We start from the raw sequence: 24,628 nt of genomic DNA, 5'->3' as shown, positions 1-24,628 counted from the left end.
TTGTATCTTTGGGGTAAATACCCAGTAGTGCAATTGCTGGATTGTAGGGTAGCACTATTTTCAACTTTTTGAGGAATCTCCATACTGTTTTCCAGAGTGGTTGCACCAGCTTGCATTCCCACCAACAGTGTAGGAGGGTTCCCCTTTCTCCGCATCCCCACCAACATCTGTCATTTCCTGACTTGTTAATTTTAGCCATTCTGACTGGTGCGAGGTGGTATCTCATTGAGGTTTTAATTTAAATTTCCCTGATGCTGAGTGATGCTGAGCACTTTTTCATGTGTCTGTTGGCCATTTGGATATCTTTGCAGAAATGTCTGTTCATGTCTTCTGCCCATTTCTTGATTGGATCATTTGTTCTCTGGGTGTTGAGTTTGACAAGTTCTTTATAGATTTTGGATACTAGCCCTTTATCTGATACGTCATTTGCCAATATCTTCTCCCATTCTGTCGGTTGTCTTTTGGTTTTGTTGACTGTTTCTTTCACTGTGCAAAAGCTTTTTATCTTGATGAAGTTCCAATAGTTCATTTTTGCCCTTGCTTCCCTTGCCTTTGGTGAGGTTTCTAGGAAGAAGTTGCTGCGGCTGAGGTCAAAGAGGTTGCTGCCTGTGTTCTCCTTTAGGATTTTGATGGACTCTTGTCTCACATTTAGGTCTTACAACCATTCTATTTTTGTGTGTGGTGTAAGGAAATGGTCCAGTTTCATATTCCTGCATGTGGTGGTCCAATTTTCCCAACACCATTTGTTGAAGAGACTGTCTTTTTTCCATCAGACATTCTTTCCTGCTTTGTCGAAGATTAGTTGACCATAGAGTTGAGGGTCCATTTCTGGGCTCTCTATTCTGTTTTCTGATTTGTTTAGTGTATATTTTCTGGGGCCGTTGTTACCCTGTTAGCATTTTGTTCTTTCATTCATCTATTCTCCTCTGGACAAAATGACAAGACGGAAAAAATCACCTCAACAAAAAAAACAAGAGGTAGTACCGACTGCCAGGGACCTAATCAATAGGGACATTAGTAAGATGTTGGAACTAGAGTTCAGAATGACGATTTTAAAGATACTAGCTGGTCTTGAAAAAAACATGGAAGTTATTAGAGAAACCCTTTCTGGAGAAATAAAAGAACTAAAATCTAACCAAGTCGAAATCAAAAAGGCTATTAATAAGGTGCAATCAAAAATGGAGGCTCTAACTGATAGGATAAATGAAGCAGAAGAGAGAATTAGTGATATAGAAGAGCAAATGTGGAGAATAAAGAAGCTGAGAAAAAGAGAGATAAACAACTACTGGATCACGAGGGCAGAATTCGAGAGATAAGTGATACCATAAGACGAAACAACATTAGAATAATTGGGATCCCAGAAGAAGAAGAAAGAGAGAGATGGGCAGAAGGTATATTGGAGCAAATTATAGCGGAGAACTTCCCTAATTTTGGGAAGGAAACAGGCATCAAAATCCAGGAGGCACAGAGAACCCCTCTCAAAATCAATAAAAATAGGTCAACACCCCGACATCTAATAGTAAAGCTTACGAGCCTCAGAGACAAAGAGAAAATCCTGAAAGCAGCTCGGGAGAAGAGATATGTAACCTACAATGGTAGAAACATTAGATTGGCAACAGACCTCTCCACAGAGACCTGTCAGGCCAGCAAGGACTGGCATGATATATTCAGAGCACTAAATGAGAAAAATATGCAGCCAAGAATACTATATCCAGCTAGGCTGTCATTGAAAATAGAAGGAGAGATAAAAAGCTTCCAGGACAAACAAAACTAAAGGAACTTGCAAACACAAAACCAGCCCTACAAGAAATATTGAAAGGGGTCCTCTAAGCAAAGAGAGAGCCTAAAAGCAACATAGACCAGAAAGGAACACAGACAATTTACAGTAACAGTCACCTTACAGGCAATACAATGGCACTGAATTCCTATCTTTCAATAGTTACCCTGAATGTAAATGGGCTAAATGACCCAATCAAAAGACACAGGCTATCAGATTGGATAAAAAAGCAAGACATATCGATATGCTGTCTGCAAGAGACTCATTTTAGACCCAAAGACACCCCCAGATTGAAAGTGAAGGGGTGGAAAACCATTTACCATATTAATGGACACCAAAAGAAAGCTGGGGTGGCAATCCTTATATCAGAAAAATTAGACTTTAAACCAAAGATTGTAATAAGAGATGAGGAAGGACACTATATCCTACTTAAAGGGTCTATCCAACAAGAAGATCTAACAATTGTAAATAATTATGCCCCTAACATGGGAGCAGCCAATTATATAAGCCAATTAATAACAAAAGCAAAGAAACACATCGACAACAATACAATAATAGGGGGGGACTTTCACACCCCCCCTCACTGAAATGGACAGATCATCTAAGCAAAAGATCAACAAGGAAATAAAGACTTTAAATGACACACTGGACCAAATGGACTTCACAGATATATTCAGAACATTCCACCCCAAAGCAACAGAATACACATTCTTCTCTAGTGCCCATGGAACATTCTCCAGAACAGATCACATCCTAGGTCACAAATCAGGTCTCAACTGGTACCAAAAGATTGGGATCATTCCCTGCATATTTTCAGACCACACTGCTTTGAAGCTAGAACTCAATCACAAGGGGTAAGTTGGAATGAATTATTCACTTTGAGACAGATTGAAATGGCAACAGTCTGTTATGAAGGACAAGTCAGACATGATGTTTGCTTATATGGAGCACATCTTTCTAGGTAAAAATCTTCAATGTTTATAATGAAGAGACAAAGGATGTGGCCAGTTACATTATTTAACTTCCTAGGCTCTAGTGGATACATTTCAGTAACACTTCCCTAAGGACTTTCTTTAAAAACAAACCTACTTCTACAATACAGATATTTGGACAAAATTATCCCTGACCAGTATTGTTCTGGAAGATCCTATTGTTCTAATTCTTTCTATCACTCTCAATTATAGCATCAACCAAGAGTTGTCCATTATCCTCTCCTATTCCCGTTTTTATCTTTTACCCAATGTGTGATCATTCACCATTTATTTTATAAATATCAATTACACAGAAGTGGAGGGCTGAACGTCCTTTCTAAATGTGTAGGCTACAACCTGTTTGAAGCACTCTATCCACCAAGATACAGAGTGCATTTTATAAATTTTAGTTTAGGATTTCTAACATTTTCTGAGATAAACAAAAAAAGAAACAAGGAGTCGGGTTGTACATTGAGAAATTTCCTCTGTTGGTGTGACTTTTTTCCTCTTGGAAAATAGAAGAGCAGATTTGTCTTCAAGGTTCATACTCTGTACATGTTTTTGTTAGAAATAATGCAACAAATCAGAGATAACTTTCTGTTGGCTAGCATGAACTGGCCTATAAAATATTTTTATTCTTACTTTAACATATCTTGTCTCCCCAGTTAAGGTAAAGTAGTTAAGACAATTGAAATTAATTCCTACAAATTATTCTTACAGGTAAAAAATCAGTGAAGGAAATCTCCCCACTTGTAACATAATGTTTTTAGAGAACAAGGGTCAGAAAATCTCAAACTTATCAGCATCTTAAACCAGTGGAGCTAGGTAGAGTCGAGGTGGAGCCAGAGCTGAGACTCAGCCAGGAGTGAGGCCTCTGAATATCTCTATTTTTTTCAAGTGACTTTGGACTTCAACCCAAGCCTTATCATCTTCCCTCAAGTGAGTAAATTAAACAACCAAAAACTGAAGCTAAATGGAAGCCAACTCAATCTCAGGGGCAAGGAGGGAGGGAGGGAAGAAGTTATTTACATTATATCTCTAATCCCTTATGAGTTAAGATACACAGATTGTGAAAATCCTCTCTTTTAGAAATAGGGATAGAATAACAGGAGAACATTGACTAGTTTAATTATTTTCTTATTCAACTAAAATAGTCTTATAAACTATTTCTATTACCTAATGTTAGAGAAAGCTTTAATATTATCATCTTTTAATGATATAAGTGGGCTGGCAAGAACTGAAAATGTTCTCTGTAATTTCAGTTGTTTAGAACACAATGATTCTGGCTCATGAGACAGTTTTGCTGAAGGGAAAGCAAGAATATAAACAAAAAAGCAAACAAAAACCCACAAATAGACACCTCCCCTCAAAAAATTTTAAGAAACCAAAAGCATTTTGCTTGACAGGCTGGTAGTATGAATGTACACCAACAATAATGGAACTTGCCAACCTCTACTTATATTTTGGTAGAGTACAACATGCCAATATGAAAAAGAGTTTATAGATTAAGGTGAATTGCATATAAATAAGGGAAATAAATGTCCCTTGAAATATTTTAAATATTTAGATTTCATTAATACTCAGTAATCTCAATACATAGGCTGTGTTGTGACAACTAGTGATTATCTTTTACTACTTGATGGAATGTCTGAAAAAGGAATAGCTCAGTGCCAGATATTAATGATAAAGAGAAAGAATGAATGAGTTTGAGTCTTCAGGGAGTACACAGTCAATATCTGAAATAAATAAGAAGAGAAGCATTAAATTATAATGCAATTAATGTTACCATAATGATAATCATAGTAGGAAATATACACACTCTTCAAAAGAGGAAAAATGCAAAAAATCCCCAAAAAGATAGCAACTAAGGCATACCATTTTATATCCACCAGATTGGCAATAATTCAGAAGTTTGACCCTACCAATCACCAAGTGTCATGGGAATACAGGGAAGAAGTCCCAAAGCAGGATACTTAATCAGTGCTATAAAGTGGGGATTTTTAGGACCTGCTGACAAGATGAGGTAGGCTTTTAACTGAATTGTGCTTGATAAGCAGGTGTTCTTGACATGAGTAATACAGTCATTCTAGGGGGAAAATAGTATTAGCTAAGTTACAAGGACAGAAAGGATAGATATGGAAGGAGTGCTCCGTTAGGACTGCAAGTGAGAGAGACTGAAGATAGAAAACTAGAAAGAGCTAAGGGGATGATTATAAGTCAGTCTTCCCAAGAAGTCAAAGAGGAATTATTTAACATGACTTCCCCATTATGTTATGTATACACTCAGTTGGAAAAATAATGTGAATATATTCAACTTCATCCCACCACACTTCAAACTCAGTTCATGCTTTTTGCTTTCCTCCTTTTTGTTAGATATGCAACAAATCTAGAGTTCCAGGCTGTTTATTTTATTAATAAAGGACTCTCTCCTCCATATTTTTACTAATTCAGATATGGAAACCATCAATAAAAATTGACCAAATTGGTCTAAAAAGAGTAAAGCCTTGAAGAGTCTCACTATTTAATTCACATTTTAGGATTTTCTCACTACTTGCTAATTAACATAAACTCTTTTTCTCCCTCCATTTTATCCTTAAGTATTTGAAGGAAGGAAATGAGAAGAGTAAGAACTACTGAGTTCAAGGAATTGAGTCTTTTATTATAATTCAGCTCCATTAATATTCTGGCAAGTGAAAGGTACAAAATTTAAGACTAATTTCTTCAGGGAAACATGACAAATCTGTTTGATTCAAGCGAAAAGAGAACAACTTATTCACATAGCACATTATAATTTCTTATTCCCCACATACTCTCTACTTCTTCTTTTCTTTTAATTTTTTTTTTCTTGGAAGAAAGCTACCTCACAGTGAGTTTTGAGCTACAGGTAAAGTTTAGGGTTAAATAAGCTATACCAGGAGCTGTTGCCATGCTGCATGAAGGTTTGTGCTTGGAAGTACAGAGCATGCTGAAATCAGCAGTATTTTTAGATGATCCAATTTGCAAGGAATCATCAGTGGACATCTTAACTCAGTAATATTACTGAAGTTTAATTTCCAAGAAAAACAAAGTAGTGTGTCTTCACAAGTGAGAAAAAAAAAACATGGCAACACTTGTGTCAGTGCAAAGGTTATGGGCATAACCAGCTAGGGACCGTAATTCCTGAGCCACAGTGATTTCTAAGGTTTTCGTGAAGAGGTAGGTTATCAGAAGGGGAGTATATACACATTTCTCATGTGAGATATACCAATTACTTAATGTCTTTGTGCTTTGATTTCCTCCTGTACAACTTGGGGAATATTTGTGAGGATTAAGTGAGTTAATTACTCAATTTTATCAATGATAATCATGAACATAATGATGTTGTATTATCATAATTTGTCTATGTATAGCATTTTGAACTACTGAAAAATACAGTTTGTTTGTTTGTTTTTCCATTTTAGAATTGCAACAAACTGGCAAGATAAGAAATTCATAAGATGAAAGGAAATGGGTAAGAAGAGACAGAAGAGATTTGCTTTAATTCCAACCCTCTCAATTGCATTCTGTCTTTGTATCTTTCAGACATTCATTCATCCACCCATCCAAACAACCAACCATCCATTCATCCATCCTTCCATCCATCCATCCATCCATCCATCCATCCATCCATCCATCCATTCATCTTATGTAACTATTTAGGGACCAACTTGAATGCCATATTTATGAGGCTAAGGATACAAAGAATCCTGTGTATCTCATAAAATATTTTCTTAAATATTTTATTTATTTATTTGACAGAGACATAGCGAGAGAGGAAACGCAAGCAGGGGGTAGTGGGAGAGGAAGAAGCGCGCTTCCCATGGAGCAGGGAGCCCGAAGCAGGGCTCGATCCCAGGACACTGGGATCATGACATGAGTGGAAGGCAGATGCTTAATGACAGCCACCCAGGCGCTCCCTCATAAAATATTTTTAATGATAAATGTAAAGTTGTATAATAGAGTAAAAACTCAGGCTTGACTGATGGTATAGAAATATGGGTAGATGGATATGTAATAATATATGATATATGAATATATGACATGATATAGTAAAAAGTTAATTGTGAAATTAGTTGATAGTTACATGGCTGTATATTATACAGTTTTTCAAGTTTAGGTTTACACAGTTTTATTATATAATGTTGAAAATATTTAAAATATAATATTAAAATGTGTTAAAAACATACCAGAAATGCTTAATTGTATTAATTCATGTTGAAACAGAAATAATAAAACTAATTTGTCTTTATTGGAAGAGACTTGGGAACCAACTTCTTATTTGAAAACTAAAGAAAAAATCAAACATTTATCCTATCTTTTCTACACAAATTGAATCCCTGGATAGCCAAATAGTAGATGAAGGGAAGTTTATCATTAAATAATTATTTCAAGAAAAAGTGAAGAAGAAATAATATAATGGATATATTACCTTTTCACACTCTTTTTGAATAATCTAGACACTATCATAAATAACATAGAGAGATGAGAGAGAGAGATTCAGACATTACTACTTCCTGATGGAAGAAAAGCCTTTTAAAAATTGACTACCCAAGAAGTTCTGAAAAAATAAACAAAACACTAATTTGGATCTAATTATCAGTTTTTAGGAAATCAGAGGAGAGAGTAACATATTCAACTACCCTGTACCAAAATCCAGTCTATGGGAAACTATACATTGGAGGAAAAAGAGAGGATGTAGGAAACTCTAACTTAAAAAAGATTTTAAAAGTCTTATCAGTAGTTTCAAATAGAGAAAATTAAAATCTGTCATTATGACATTTATGAGACACCTGGGAATTTAAACACAAACTGGAAAATGGATTTTATTAATAAATTCTTGTTACTTATATAGTTGTTTTAAGTATGTGTTTTTTTAATCCTCATATCAATGGATAAAATAAAATGTAGGAATTTGCTTGAAAATATTCTAAGACAAGGGGAAGTAGATGAGGATGAAAATGAAACAAAGTTGAATATGAACTGACAGCTTTTGAGGCTGAATGATAGACATATGGGGGTCCAGTGCATTATAATGTCTTTTATTACATATGTTTGAAGTTCATAATCTATAATAAATTGTTGAAAAGGCTAGACAGACATGACTCAGGCCGTAGAGTCAGAGTGCTATTATTGAATCTCAGCTTTTCACCCCAGCTCTTTCAAAGTGTGGCTCTTACCTTTGTGCTTTCCACATCTCTAATGTGTACCAATGACTGAAGTTTCAGTTCCAGAAGGCAAGTCAGGTATCACCATAATGGCTTAGTTAGCTCTACACCACGTATGTTCCTATGTTGGCATTCATTATTTTGGAGAATGTATCGCAGTCCTAAGTGTGGTCTTGGACTTGAAGCCTCAGAAATCTAGTCTTGTTTTCCTTATAAAAGTGGTCTGTCTCTCAGGGAAAAGTTCTAAATCAGAACTTCTAAATTGCAAGCCAAATTATTATTACATAATAATAATTTTATTATAATAATTATGTAATAATGACATAAATATTATACATGTACACTATATTAATTATTTAAATTATATCAATAATTGTTATGTAATATTATATAATATTGTATGACCAATATTATATAATTATAAATATAATTTACAGAATATTTATAATTTATATAAATTATATCATATTAGATTATATAATTATATCATATTAAATATATGATATAATTATATAATATGATGTTATATTATATATTACATAGTATATAATATAAATATAATGTGATTATTATTTTATGCCAAACATTTATAGCATGCTTATTATGTGTCACACATTATCCTAAGTACTCTGCAAATATTAGACCATTTTGTTCTTATAACAATTCATTTACAGATGAGGAATAGCATACAGAGATGTTAGATTACTCTTCCATGTCATATAGCTCATAAGTAACACAGCTTAGATTTGAATCCAGGCAATCTGGTCTTAAATCTGTGCTCTTAACTACATTATATTTGATAATCGCTGAGAAAAATGACTCAAGTTCTGTAATTCCAACTTTCGACTAAAAATACTCAGCTGAAAAAGTTAAATAATTAACTTTAGTGGCAAAGCTGGGTTAATGGTTCCCCACACAGAGCTGCATACATTTTATTGTATAGCACTGTATATGTATATATAATAACATTCCCAAATTAAACAGTGAAGGTCAAAGAAGGCAGTGTAAGAGAAGGTTTTACAGACACTGCACTTTACCAAGTTTTAAACTGTGGTTGCCAAATATATTGTTTCTTTCCTGTCATCAGTATTTTTTTTAATAGATTTTATTTATTTATTTGACAGAGAGAGAGACAGCGAGAGCAGGAACACAAGCAGGGGGATTGGGAGAGGGAGAAGCAGGCTTCCTGCCGAGCAGGGAGCCCGATGTGGGACTCGATCCCAGGACCCTGGGATCATGACCTGAGCCGAAGGCAGACGCTTAACGACTGAGCCACCCAGGCGCCCTCCTGTCATCAGTATTAAATGAAGATTCATTTCAGGTTCTATTTTGTTGATACAAGCTAAGGGCTCTGCTTTGAATTTCACTTAAAACAATTGAAATTTATCAAAATTCCAAGGTTTGCTATTTTTTCCCTTGGAATACAAGGTACTTACCTTTAATCATTTCAACCAATATCTAGGCATCTCTTTTTCTATCCATGTGGGGTGTCCTTGTGTTGTATTTCAATTTTTTCAAGTCTATACATTTATTCAACATTCAGGAGACTTTGAAACTGATCTGAATTACCTACAAGAACAAGATAAAATAATTATTCTGAGGGACATAAATCTAGTTTCTCTTTATTATATAGAAATATTTTGCAACCAAATTTCACTAGAGTTTTTTTGGTAGTATTTTATTTTGAATTTGCAACTTTTGCTGTTGATAAAATTCATAGTCATGTGAAATGTTAAGAAAATTATTATAAAATTACTCACTAACAAAGTCATCAATATAATCAAATACAAGTTGTTCAGGTACTCAATATTTTCTTATGTTAAATTTTAACTTAAGTCATAGAGTCCACAGAAATTATAGTCACTTCAGGGGTCATATTTGGAGTTGCAAGTTTTAAGGAGCAGTATGTAATTCACACACAAAGAAAGAAAGGAAGGAAGAAAAGAGAAAGAGAGAAACCAACTGTCACTATATTATAAAAAGACTTTTGTCACCATTGTGAAAAAAGATTTAGGTATACTGGTAATTAAATTTTGAGGAAAGACATTCTCTCTTTTTTAATGCTATACTGAGGTTCAAATTGACTTTTTTTTTTTTGCTCTAAATAATTATCCATTGCTGTTCATATAAATATACTAAAAACTGAGAAGGCAAGATATTGCTATTCTTAAATTATTTTGAAGTCAAGAGATTGCTGTAATCAGAAAACATAGTTTAGTTTCATTTCTCTTGGTAAAATCAATATAAGAACTGCTTGATGAATCACTTTCAGGAGATGCTAGCAAAAAATTTCTTCTCCTTTAGTTTATATGGTAAAGCTTTTGTATTAAGATACTTATATTTTAATATTAATTTTAAAATTAATATTAATACTAATAGTCTTCTAAGTATGATTAATGTAAAGGTAGAAAAAATATATATATAAAATATAAATTCATAATATCAGTAAAAGTTTCAATTGTTAGAATATTAATTACTAATAAAAATGACATCCTAAACAATATTCTTATAAAAGATAGAAAACAGAGGTAATTCAGATTTGACACAAATAGCATGAAATATTTTTGAATCAGTAGAAACGTGTTTAATTGTTCTACATATTTTATTCTGGAGAGCATCTTGTGAAATAATGCAGGAATGCATATTTTTACTGTAATTTTGAAAGAAGGATACTCAGTCATTTGAGTGACCTATTCCTTTTATCTTTGCCTTCACCATCTGCTGTCTTTTAATTATAAACTTTAAAATGAGCATATTTCACAGTAACAAGAGAGAATGGAAAGATGTGAATCCTCATTATGCACAAGGACTTAAAAGCTTGCATTCATGGTGCTTCATCCATAGACACCCTTCTCATCCTCACTGTTGTTTTATTCAACACATTTTCTGACTCTGATTTATCACATTCCTACCCAGTTGAGTGCGCACACTAAAATATGTACTTTAGACCATACCAACAAAAAGATTATTTAAAATATCTTAGTCATGCTCACTGTCAGAAATATAGAGAAGCAAAAGAGGACATCTCAAAAGTAAAAATTACTCTTGTAAGTGTGCACGTGTGTCTGGGTGAGGGTCTGTGTGTCTGTGTGTGAAGAGAAAACTGATCCTACTTGCGAATAGTTCCTATCTGTCCTCACCTCTAAGTTGTACTGGTGGACATAGATCGACAGATGCTTCAGACAGTTATTGAGGAACATAAAGGTAGGTTTCTATACTGAGGTTAGCTCATTTGAGTGGGCCAAAAAGATGTTCAGTCAGTCATCCAATAGACAAAGGAAAATAATTTTAACTGTAGTAAAGGATTCAGATGAAACCAGATGACAGTAAGAATCTGAATGAATAGAAAGAAGGAACATGAAGGAATAAAAGGAAATATACAGTGAGAAGAGTCATACATTTTCTAAACTTAAAAATAGAAAGACAAACGTCTTGCATTTCATCTGTACTTTCCTGTCAGACCATGAGGATTTATTTCTCTACACCATATCGCAATTTTGTATGATACGTGCTCTTCAGATACTATTGTCCATCTGTTGAAGCATCTGTGACACTAATGCCTAAATACCTATTGACACAACAGTTCTTCAAAGTAAATCTGTGATTTCAGAGTGCCATTATTATGACAATCTAGCATTGTATATGTATATATTATACATATGTATATTTGTAATATATATTGAATATATATGTATGTATGTAGATGTTTAACACATATGTACATATTAGCTATGCAAATCTATGCATAACTCATGTAGGTTTAGCCAAACTTCATTGTAGCCTTTGATTTATAATCTGTCTCCTTACTAAGACACAGTCCTTCCAAGCCTTGTTATGCCAAGCATTTTATCTGCAACATGTTATCTTCTCCCAACCATGGTCCTGTCAGGTATGTGTTACTATTCTCATTTTGCAGATCAGAGAGGTAAGTAAGTGTCTGAATTCACACAGTAAATAGGTAGCAAGAACAAGATGCAAAACTATGTCTGTCTCCTGCTAAAATGGTGGCCTTAACATGCAGAAATGTATCTAATGAGAATTTCAGACTTCATAGCATTCCTTAGGATTTACAGTTTGAAGTCCACTAGTCCTAAACTCGGCTATGTCCTTCTCATATAAGAATGACAGGAACTACCAAGTGATCTCTCTTTGTAATGGGTTGGAGACATATGATGATCACTGCAGAAATGTACCTGAGACAAGGATAAAAATATTATTTTTATTCTTTACAAGATCACTTCCTGTTTTCATAAATCACCTTTTGTTTTGTTTTGTTTTCATACCCAAACAGGACACTATAATACATCACTATACTATTGGAATACAGAATAAAAATGACAGAGATTTTTACATTTTCTTTTCCTTTCTAGTTATTTGATCAGAATCAGAGAAGGCTAAGTTGAATTTCAGATTTGCTAGATTCAAGGTAAAAAGAGTATGCTTTTTCCAGAAAATGTATTTCTGAAAAAGAAATTGAATATAAATACACATCTATAAACCACACATAGAATGCATGACAGGAACTCTTCACATAAGGAAAGTCTGTGGTAAATTCTTCCATAAACAGAAAATTTACCAATTATTTTTATGTTTGGGGTTATGTTTGAAGAGACTCTAATAAAAAAATAGTGTGTATCTGTGTTTGGCTGCCTGTAAAATAAACATTCTTTGGAAGGAGGGACAATTATTTGGGGGACACAAAACTAAGTGAAAATGTGAACCTTTCTGCCGCTTCCCCATATTATCCATTTGGATAATGGCATGTTTTCCCCCCCTATTCATATGACTGAAGTGTAAGTTGCTTTGCAAATAAGGTTTTGTGGCTAATTTTTAACAAAAATCAACCTAGACCGTATCTGTTGGATTCTATGTACAAAACCCTCCAATGGTTTCCCATTTCTGTTGTGATAAAATCAAAATCCATTGGGGGATTTTGTTTATCCAGGGAAGGTGATATAATCAGATATTTATTTTATTTGACATTACAGTTTCAGTATTTTTACAAATCATTAAAATCACTGAATTTCAATATTCAAATCTCAAGTCATGTGCTGTTGCCTTAGCAAAAATTCCCCTTAACCTCTTCTGGGTCATGAGCCCATGACATATGCTTTCATGATGCTATATATCTTTCCTTTATAAAATTATGTTATTTGTAATTATACATGTATTTTTTAGATTTGAATAATACCTAAAATTAATTTAGTTTAACCATGACCAGGATTTTGTCTGATACTACTCACCACTGGGTCTCCCAGGTCCTAGCATGGAATATATTAGGTGGCTAATAAATGTTTAAATAATGTATTTTTTTTAAATGATACCCTGACATTTCTGTGCATGTGAAAAGAAATTCACCCCAAAGTTAACATTAGTTTATGTAGTATGTTATTTTATGTACTCTTAATAATTGTCTGATTTCTAGATGTTTTCTAAAATATACACTGTCAGTTTTATAATAAAAACAACATAGTTTAAAAGCAAATGGATCAAATATAAACATCCATATCAATTATTTAGCATAACACTGACAAAATTCAAATTAAATTTAATTCAAATTAAAACTCCTTGTTTTGCATATTAACTTTTGCTTTCCTCATTTTAAGATATAATTCCATTTCTTTGGCAAGTGCTCCATCTATGAATTGATACATTTTTAAAAAGATTTTATTTATTTATTTATTTATTTATTTATTTATTTATTTATTTATTTTAGAGAGTGAGAGAGAACATGCATGCATGGGGAGGGAGGAGCAGAGGGGGAGGAAGAGGGAGAGACAATCTGAAGCAGACTCCCTGTTGAGCTTGGAGCTGGATGCAGGGCTCCATCCCAGGATCTTGAGATCAAGACCTGAACCGAAACCAAGAGTTGGACGTTTAACCAACTGAGCCACCCATGTCTCCCCTAATTGATATTTTGAATAAAACTTTGTTTCTTCTCTTGAAGAAGAGAAAACTGTGATTCCTCTTCTGTACTGAGGACTTGATTATAGTTACTTCACACAAACCACATCAACCCATTCATACTGACTTCTTTAGGACCTATTGTGTGATGATCTGACTGGGTGCTAACAACATAAAGGAGAGAAAGACATGTTTCTTGCCATAGACAAACAGTTAGAATAGAAATTATGATTTTAAAAGTCACATTGCAGTAACTGCTAATAGAACATAATGCTGGATGTGATTTGAAGCGTGAGGCAAAAGTTGTGAGCTATTCTCATGAATACATAAAGAGTAGGATTAGTCTACTCAGTTTCCAGAAGAATTTAAAGTTGAGTAGAGTCTCAAAGAAAGAGTAAGAATTCATCAATAATAAAGTGAGTGGAGAATAGAGTCCTGGCAAAAGAAACAGCACATGCAGTGAAGTGGCAACATGAAAGTGCCTGCTGTCTGGAGGGAATAATAACAAGAAGGGCATGGCCAGTCCGTATGGTACCCGGGGGAAGTGTTAGGAAACACCAGGAAGGGAAATGGGAGCCAGAGAGTGAAGCAAATCTTATGCCTTGCTCAGAAACTGGCTAGCTTGGTACATAGGAAATTTTACTGCAGGAGAAAGCAGAATGCATTCTAAATTTTGAAAGTGTGTGTTTCCTTAGATTGTTGCCTCAAGAACATGATGGGATCATAAAGCTAGAAGATGGATTCATATGCTTTCTAGCCCAAGCAGAGTCCATGATTTCAATGTACAAGTAAAAATTCACTGGTAAATATGTTTTCCTAGATTGACAGTATGAACTGACATTTTCCACATCATTCCTTATGGAATTTAAAAATTCTCCTTTGATACTAATGTTGTATCTCAATGTTAACGCATGTTAGCCTATTTTTCTCCCCTGGGAGAAAAATTATTTTGTTCACCAAATAGAAATCTTGAGTAAGAAACTTCACTTATGATGGGGAATATTTGGCTATTTATTTTCAGTTTTCAGTATTTATTATTAGAGAGACTTTGGAATCAGATAAACCATGTTTTTCATTCCCCATCTGCGTATTGTCTATGTAATGCCCATCGTAAATGAATATCAGCCTCTATTTCTACATGAGTAAAGTGATAATATCTGCCTTCCAATAGTCTTTATCGCTTCAAGACATATATATCATGAGTCAACAACCTCCTCCTCTCAATAGCTTCTTTCTCATGTTATACCCCTAGAAAGATGTGTGGTATAGTCTGTGTCTTTGGAAGTGAAAAGCCTGTGAGCTCATCAGAAACCGAATCAAAACCTTGGTAGCATCATGTATGCCATCAGTGTTTCTCAGACTTTGCATATGTTCAGTACATTTTTAAGGAGGAGTAAGAAAATTATTGCCCTGAATCATTTTTATTTTAATGTTGCTTAAATATATAAATGTAAATTCCTTCTCTTTATAATCTGTAAAACTCTAAAGATTTTATTTGAGAGAGAAAGAGAGAGAAAGCACATGAGAGGGGGGAGGGTCAGAGGGAGAAGCAGACTCCCTGCCGAGCAGGAAGCCCGATGCGGGACTCAATCCTGGGACTCCAGGATCATGACCTGAGCCTAAGGCAGTCGCTTAACCAACTGAGCCACCAGGCGCCCTATAATCTGTAAAACTCTAATACAACTAATAAACCCTGCAAATAAACTATCAACCCTTAAATTCATATTACTAAGAATAATTAAACAAAACCCACATTATTATTTTGCTGAAATGCAACTGCTCCCTAATGGGAGCTCAATAATATTTTATGAATAAATACAGGAACACACACAGAATTTTGACAGCTGACATTCATGTTCTATTGCATTTGGAATTCCAGTACACTTACTGGCCACCAGGTTATGGTTCAATTCTTCCACCATTTTCTTCTGTTTGATCTATAGTTAAATCGTCATAGTGTTTAGAGTCTTTATAGTCTTCCAGGGTATTATTTATCCTTCAATTAGCTTGAGTGGATTGTTCTACAAAAGGCAGCTTCTGTGTGTTTTTATTAGTCTGTCATGAAGTAATACTTCTCTGTACCAACAAAATTTAAAATATAAGTACAAACACTGATACTAAAAGTTCCTCATGGTAATTATTAATATAGATGATAAACTTATAAATTAAACTATGTTTTTATTAATATCCATTTTAGTATAACAGTATACAATTAAAAATAAGGAGAATTCATGGATACCAAAAAAATATTTCTACTAGCCATGAAGGTTCTGGGGAAATCCAATATAAAAAAGAATTCTCAAAATAACTAAGATAATACGATGCTTGGAAATGAAAGGGTTTCTTTATAAATTTTTGCTAATTTCAAATAGCAGTATGCTCTTTTTTTTTTTATTATGTTATGTTAGTCACCATACAGTACATCATTAGTTTTTGGTTTAGTGCTCCATGATTCATTGTTTGCGTTTAACACCCAGTGCTCATTACAACATGCGCCCTCCTTAATACCCATCACTGGGCAACCCCATCCCCCCACCCCCCTCCCCTCTGAAACCCTCAGTTGGTTTCCCGGAGTCCATAGTCTCTCATGGTTCGTCTCCCCCTCTGATTTCTCCCCCTTCAGTTTTCCCTTCCTTCCCCTAATGTCCTCCATTCTATTCCTTATGTTCCACATCTGAGCGAAACCATATAATTGTCTTTCTCTGCTTGACTTATTTCACTTAGCATAATCCCCTCCAGTTCCATCCATAGTCAATGCAAATGGTGGGTATTCATCCTTTCTGATGGCTGAGTAATATTCCATTGTATATATGAACCACATCTTCTTTATCCATTCATCTGTTGAAAGGCATCTTGGCACCTTCCACAATTTAGCTATTGTGGACATTGCTGCTATGAACATTGGGGTGCATGTGCCCCTTCTTTTCACTATTATCTGTATCTTTGGGGTAAATACCCAGTAGTGCAATTGCTGGGTCATAGGGTAGCTCTATTTTTAACTTTTTGAGGAACCTCCGCACTGATTTCCAGAGTGGCTGTACCAGCTTGCACTCTCACCAACAGTATTTAAAAGGGTTCGCCTTTCTCCACAACCTCTCCAACATTTGTTTCCTGCCTCGTTAATTTTTGCCATTCTAACCGGTGTAAGGTGGTATCTCATTGTGGTTTTGATTTGAATTCCCCTGATGGCTAATGGCCCCAAGAGTAATATAGAGCAGTATGCTCTTAATAGCATATTCATAAATTTTTTAAAAAAGTGAAAAAACTGTTTTAAACAATATTCAGAAAATGTTTGCATTTCTTTTAAGAAGTCTCTACTCTAGTTTGTGTACCTTAGTGAATCTTTATCATTATTCTATGCCACATTCCATAGGCTCTGAAGAACATTCCATGGAAGAAATTACTTTTGAATGATGAGTTCAAGGAAATATTTTTGTCATTATAATAGCTAAAATTTATTAAATTTAGAGCATTCTACTACCAATTTTACAAAGGCCATTTTATCTGATTTTACTTTTCATAATAATGTGATGTAAACATTGTTTCTTTTGGCATATGTAGAAACTGAGGCTAACAAGAATTACATTGGCTCGCTAAAGTTCCACAGTGAGAAAAGGACATATCCAGGAACTAAACTAGGCCAATGTGACTCTCAAACTCCAGCTCCTCCCACTGTAGCAATAGGTGTCCAGTTTTTTCATGACTATTTTTTAATAGACTCTGATATATGAGTCCTGATACATTAATTATAAAAAAGAATCAGCTTTGGGCGCCTGGGTGGCTCAGTCGGTTAAGCGACTGCCTTCAGCTCAGGTCATGATCCTGGAGTCCCGGGATGGAGTCCCGCATCGGGCTCCCTGCTCGGCAGGGAGTCTGCTTCTCCCTCTGACCCTCCTCCCTCTCGTGCTCTCTGTCTCTCATTCTCTCTCACAAATAAATAAATAAATAAAAATCTTAAAAAAAAAAAAGAATCAGCTTTATAGTCAGTTCTACTCATGTTACTAAAAAGAATCTTTTGTGTGTGAGAAAATATCATACCTTGTAGATTTGATTGAAGAATTATCATCTATAAGTATCTTTGCATCCAGGTGTATGATTAGTATGTATTTTAATCAAAATAACAAATATGAAACTCTAAAAATTCAGCTGAATGGTCATACTCACAAATCCGAGAAGGCAATTTTAGTGCTAAACATGGATTCCCAAATTTCTTAGAGTTCTAAAACTATGTCCAATTAATCTCACAAGTCTTTATCATCATTTTCTAAGGACAAAACCAAAATTTTTATCTTTTGGTTATTCTAACATTAACATTTTCTAAACTAAAAAAGAGATGTGCAGGAACTTTGGAAGGAATAAACTCCACTGATAATTACCTCTGCTTGGCTAAACTGAAGCACAACTGTGGTATCTTGGCAGAACCACGTTTACAGAGTGAAAATGTTCAAATTTAGGATTAACTCATTTCTGTTTTTTTTCCATATGTATAGATATTTATTTTTCCTAAATTAAACACTAAAACATTAACTAATTTTTCTGTATCAGTACAAATGTTGCTAAAGAAGTATGTGTGTATCAGAAATGTGGTAGAATAGGAAGTCTCAGGCCTCATTACCCCACAGAGACACCAACTTAACAATATACAGGCATACCTCAGAGAAACTGTGGGTTCAGTTGCAGACCACCACATAAAGCAAATACCGTAATAAAGCAAGTCAAATAAATTTATTGTGTTTCCCAGTGCATATAAAAGTCATGTTTACATATACTATAGTCTATTAGGTGTGCAATAGTGTTATGTCTAAAAAAACTATGTACATACCTTCATTAAAAATAATTTCTTGCTAAAAAATGTTAACCATCACTGAGCTTTCAACAAATCAATTTCTTTTTGCTAGTGGAGGGTCTTGCCTTGATGTTGATGAATGCTGACTAATCAGAGGGATGGTTGCTGAAGGCTGGGCTGGCTGTGGCCATTTGTTAAAATAAGACAACAGTGAAGCTTACCACATTGGTTGAGTATTCCTTTCATGAATGACTTCTCTGTAGCATGTGATGCTGTTTGATAGCATTTTATCCACAGTCGAACTTCTTTCAAAATTGGAGTCAGTCCTCTCAAAACCCTGCCATTGCTTTATCAATTAAGTTTATGTACTACCCTAAATCCTTTGTTGTCATTTCAACAATCTTCACAGCAACTTCACCAGAGGAAGATTCCATCTCAAGAAACCATTTTCTTTGCTCATCCAGAAGAAGCATCTCCTCATCCGTTAAAGCTTTATCATGAGATTGCAACAGTTCAGTCACATCTTGAGGCTCCACTTGTAATTCTAGTTCTCTTACTATTTCCACCATATTTGAGGTCAGAACACATGCATTTATCTGTTAAGTTGGCTGTCTTATATGGGCATGGTTCATGGCACCCCAAAACAATTACAATAGTCACATCAAAGATCGCTGATCACACAGACCACTTTAACAAATATAATAATGATGAAAAAGTCTGCAATACTGCAAGAATTACCACAATGTGACAGAGCCATGAAATGAGCAAATGCTATTGGAAAAATGGCACCAAAATACTTGCTCAATGCAGGGTTGCCACAAACCTTCAATTTGTAAAAATCACAATATTGGCAAAGTACAATAAAGCAAAACACATAATGAGGTATGCCTATATGGATAAAAAAATCTTGATGAGAACTGCAGAAGCCATGTAAGAAGTCACAGTATGACAGTTGTGTGCAAAGCCAAGAACAGACACATTGAAACAAGTAGGAAGAGCCATTTCACTTTACCCTTGATCACTCCATCCCCAGGCTGACACAGCTCAGTGCCATTGGAGAAAAGCCAATGCTCACGGCTTCTCCCTTGAGAGGGAGTGAGAAGAGTAGAGTATGCATTTGAGATTCTGGTTTTTCACAGGGCTGCCCAAGGAACTGATTTTTGTCTCACCTGACTTAGGGTGCTAACAGAACACCTGGGCCACTGAGGGAAAAAAAAAAAAAAAGGCAAAAAAGCTTGGCCGCAGCACTACAAAACCTGCTGTACTACAGACAGACACCAGAGGGAGCAAGAGATTATGAACTCCTGAAAAAGAAATCAGCAAACCTCTTTATTTGGGAAATTAAACACACAAACCCAGAAAATTTTCATTCCCCAAAAGATGTTTCAGAGGCCCCAGAATCAGTAGGTAGGCTGACCGGTGAAATTATTGCCAAGTACAAAGTCAGCCTATAAGGACTGGAATGGTGGCTACTTTTCCAAATACATAAAACTTAGCAAAAATTTGAAAGGCATATAAAGAAAAAGGGACACCGGGATAGTCAATCAAAAGAATAAAATAAATCTTCAAAAATCAACTCTCCAAAACAGAGATCTGTGAATTACCTAACAAAAAATTCAAAATAATTGTCTTAAAGAAGCTCAATAATCTACAAGAGAACATAGATAACTAAACAAAATCAAGAAAACAATGGACAAACAAAATGAGAATATCAAGAGAGATAGAAACCATAAAAAAAGGAGAAATCCAGAAATTCTGGAGCTAAAGAATGCAACAACTGAATAGAAAACCTCACTAGAGAAGTTCAATAGCAGACATAATCAAGTAGAAGAAAGAATCAGAACTCAAAGATAGGGCATCTAAAATTACTGAACCAGAAGAGTAAAAATAAAATAATGAAGAAAAGCAAAGAAAGCCTATGGGACTAAGGTGGTACCATAAATTGGACAATATATGCATTATGAGAGTCCCAAGAGAGAAGAGAAAAGGAAAAGGACAGATAGCTTGTTTGAAGAAATAATGGCCCCAAACACCGCAAATCTGAGGAAGAAAATGGATATCTGAATTCAAGAAGCTCAAGAGACAACTAGAGTGAACTCAAAGTGGACCTCAAGTAGCCAAAACAATCCTATGAAAGAAGAACAAAGCTGTAGGCCTCACACTTCTTGAGTTTGAAACACATTCTAAAACTACAGTAAGTAAACAGTATGGTAGTGGCATAAAGACAGATACCCTCAGCTAATGAAACAGAATAAAAAGCACAAAATAAACCCTCATGTATATGGTCAAATGATCTACAAGGGTGTCAAGACCATGAAATGGGGAATAGATGTATTTTCAATAGTGTTTGGAAAACTTGATATCCACATGGACAAGAATGAAGATGGATCCTTATCTTTATAAAACTTAAATCAAAATTGATTAAAGACCTAATTGTAAGTCCTGAAACTATAAAAAGCCCCAGAAGAATACTTGGGGGATACCTTCATAATATCGGAATGGGCAATAATTTCTTGGATATGACCCCAAAAGCACAGGCAACAAGAGCAAAAATAGACAAATGGATCTATATCCACCTGAAACACTTGTGTGCAGCAAAGAAAACAAATTAACAGAGTAAAAGGCAACCTGTGGAATGAGAGAAAATATTTGCAAACCATATACTGAATAAGGGGTTAATATCCAGACTATATAAGGAGCTCTTGCAGCTCAATATAAAAAAAATAAATAATGCAATTAAAAATGAAGAGGTATTTCTAGGGGTGCCTGGGTGACTCAGTTGATTAAGCATCTGACTCTTGATCTCAGCTCAGGTCTTGATCTCAGGGTTGTGAGTTCAAGTCCCACGTTGGGCTGCACGCTGGGCATGGAAAGAGAATAGGTATTTCAAAAAAAAAAAAAAAGAAAAGACAAGACATACAAACTGTCCAACAAAGAGGTTGAGCATCTTTTCATATCATCACAGAAATGTAAATTGAAACCACTAGGAGATACCACCTCACATCCATTAAAATAGCTACTATATATATTTTTTTTTATTTTAAAAATAATAAATGTGGCAAGAATGAAGACAAATTGGAACTTTTGGTGAGATTTAAAATGGTGTAGCCATTATGGAAAACAGTATGGAAACTGCACTAGAAAGTAAAGAAATAGTGTTTTTCCTCAAAAAATGAAAAAATAGGACTAATATATGATCCAGTAATTCCACTTTTGGGTATATAGCCAAAAGAATAGAAAACAGGGTCCTTTTCAAAGAGCTATGTGCACACCTATGTTCATCACAGCATTATCCACAAAATCCAAGAAATGGAAGCAAGCTAAATGTCCACTGACAGATGAAGGGCTAAAGAAATTGTAGAGAAAAGTACAGCATAGGGAATATAATCAATAAAATGGTAATAACATTATTTGGTGACAGATGGTGATTTTATAGATCATAGTGAGCACTGAGTAATGTATTGAATTGTTTAATCATTATATTGTACACCTGAAACTAATATAATACTGTGTATTACTTATCCTTTAGTTAGAAAAAAGAAAAAAGAAAATGTGGTACATACATGTATACATACAATGGAATATTAGTCAGCTTTAAAAGAGAAGGAAGTCCTGGCAAACACTACAACATGGATAAAACTTGAAGACATTATGCTAAGAGAAATAAGCAAATCATGACACCAACATGTCATGATTCCACTTACATGAGGTGAATAAAGTAATCAAGCTCATAGAAATAGAAAATAGGATGGTAGTTGCCAGGGATTGGGTGGAGGGAGAAAGAGGCATCGTTGTTCACAGAGTATATATAGTTTTACTCATCCAAGATAAAAGAGTTTTAGAGCTCTGTTATACAACAATGGGCATAGAGTTAACAATACTGTACAGTACACTTAAAAATTGCTGAAAGGGCAAACTTATGTCCTGTATATATGCAAACATATCAATAATTACCATCATAAATTTCATTATAAGAAAATCATTATAAGGCTTACTCTTTTTACATTTTTTTTTAATTGGGCAAATTATGTTTCTCTTTGTTTCCTCTATTTTGATTGAATTTTTCTCTCAGTCAAAGCTAAAAATGTTATAGGAGTATCAAGGATCTTAACTTGTTATAATTATTAAATTTCAAAAATTTGACAATGGTATTTCCCCACTTTTACTTCTTTCCTCTGAATCCATGACAGAAATGGAGGTATTTAACCACTATTAACTCAAACTCTTAATCTTAATAAGGGAGATGAGTCTGATATTAAAATGTTCTTCTGAGCTGAGCCTTTTGGCTATCATAAAGTTCTCCGAGTCTGTGGAACATGTTGAATATGGATTTTGAAATGGATTTTGGTTCCATTTCCTAAGGGAGTAAAACCATCTGCTCTGAAAAATTTCTTCACACTTGAGCTCAAACCAGCTTTGCATTTTTTTTTTTTTAAATCACAACTGAAAGTTTAGGAAAATCACAAAGAGAATGTTTAGAACTAGTCTCTTTAAAAACCATCTGAGACCACTGCTGTTTTTGGATATAGTTTTTTGAAAAATGCAGACATTTCAGGGGTGTCGGTTTATTTAAATTTACACTGCTGCTTTACCAGTTTAGTAATCTTTATCATCCCAGAAGCATAGAAGGGAATTTTATTTCATATATATTAACAGAGATTTGCACCTAACAGTGTCTCCTATTATATTTTTCCTATATTTTGACTTTGTGTCCTTTCAAATTCCGAATAACACTTTGTTCTTTGTTCTCTTTGTTGTTGGTTGGTTAATTCATATAGAACAGATACAGACACTCTCCCATTTATTCTGACTAAATGTTTCTGATGGGGTTTAGGAAATGCTACCCCAAAAGATGGCACCTTAATATATTTAATATCTTAAGCTGAAGGAGTTTGAGAAAACAGCAGAAGCAGAGAGATCACTCTGACCTCACCTACCTCATAGTTCTTCCCTTAAACAGATCATAAAATTCCCCTGGGAAAGGTGCCCTCCTTGTCCCATGAGGGAGACATTCTTATCATCAGAGATGGGGAATTTGGGGATGACAAACCTATACAAACAAAGTTTATTAAACTAACTCTTATGTCCTCAAAGCAGTTAATTCTTCACCACTTACTAACACTAGTCCCAACCCCTTTGTCTTGTCAGTTCCTCATAATATTATTTTTTCTTTGTCTAAAAGGTATAAAAGCTTCCTGTTCTGCCCACTTCTTTGGGTCTTCATTCTTTTGCTGAGCTTCCCATGTACATGTAAAAATTCAATAAAACTTGTATACTTTTCTCCAGTTAATCTTTGTCAGTTTAACGTTCAGACCCAGCCAGGGACTCAAAGAGAATTGAGGCAATTTTTTTTTTCTCCCTTACCTTTCTTGAAAACATTTGCACTTTAAAGCAATTTTACCTTTTTTTATAGTTGTTTTTGAATTCATTAGCATACTACTTAATCTTTAGTTAATTTACCTCTCCTGTTTTTCTTAATTTTCAAGCAGTGAGTTCCAACTGTACTTTTTCTTATTTAATAATTATACCTTTGAATTTTATTCCTAGTGCAGTTTAGGCACCACCCTACGGTTTGATACAAAGTGCTGAACATTTTCAAGTGTTCTGAGAAAGATCAGATTTTTGGCTCAGTTCAGCTCCGATGAGGTTTTATTAATTATCTTAGATAGACATTAATTTTTGCTATAATTTCTACAGTTTTATTATATGGTTCATACAATTTCTGCCTTTTGAGGTTTGTTAAGAAATTTTTATGTCTTTGTCATGCCATCAAGCAGAAAAAAGGGTCACATAAATATTTTCACATGCACACATTCCAGGAAGTCCATCCACATTTCTTTCCCAGACCTCTTTGTCAAGGGTGATTGCTTTCTAACATTTATTTACTTGTTTGTTTGCTTACCTTAATAAGTGAATTTGATGAGATGGGAATGACCCAGTAGTAGGAAAGGGATAGAGATATAGAAGCAAGGAAAAATTAGGGAAACAAATGGCTGAGGAATTATGA

The sequence above is a fragment of the Mirounga leonina genome, unplaced genomic scaffold (genome assembly GCF_011800145.1).
Source record: "Mirounga leonina isolate KUSES-001 unplaced genomic scaffold, KU_Mleo_1.0 Mir_151, whole genome shotgun sequence".
Taxonomy (NCBI): Eukaryota; Metazoa; Chordata; class Mammalia; order Carnivora; family Phocidae; genus Mirounga; species Mirounga leonina.
Note: the sequence above shows the minus strand (reverse complement) of the source record.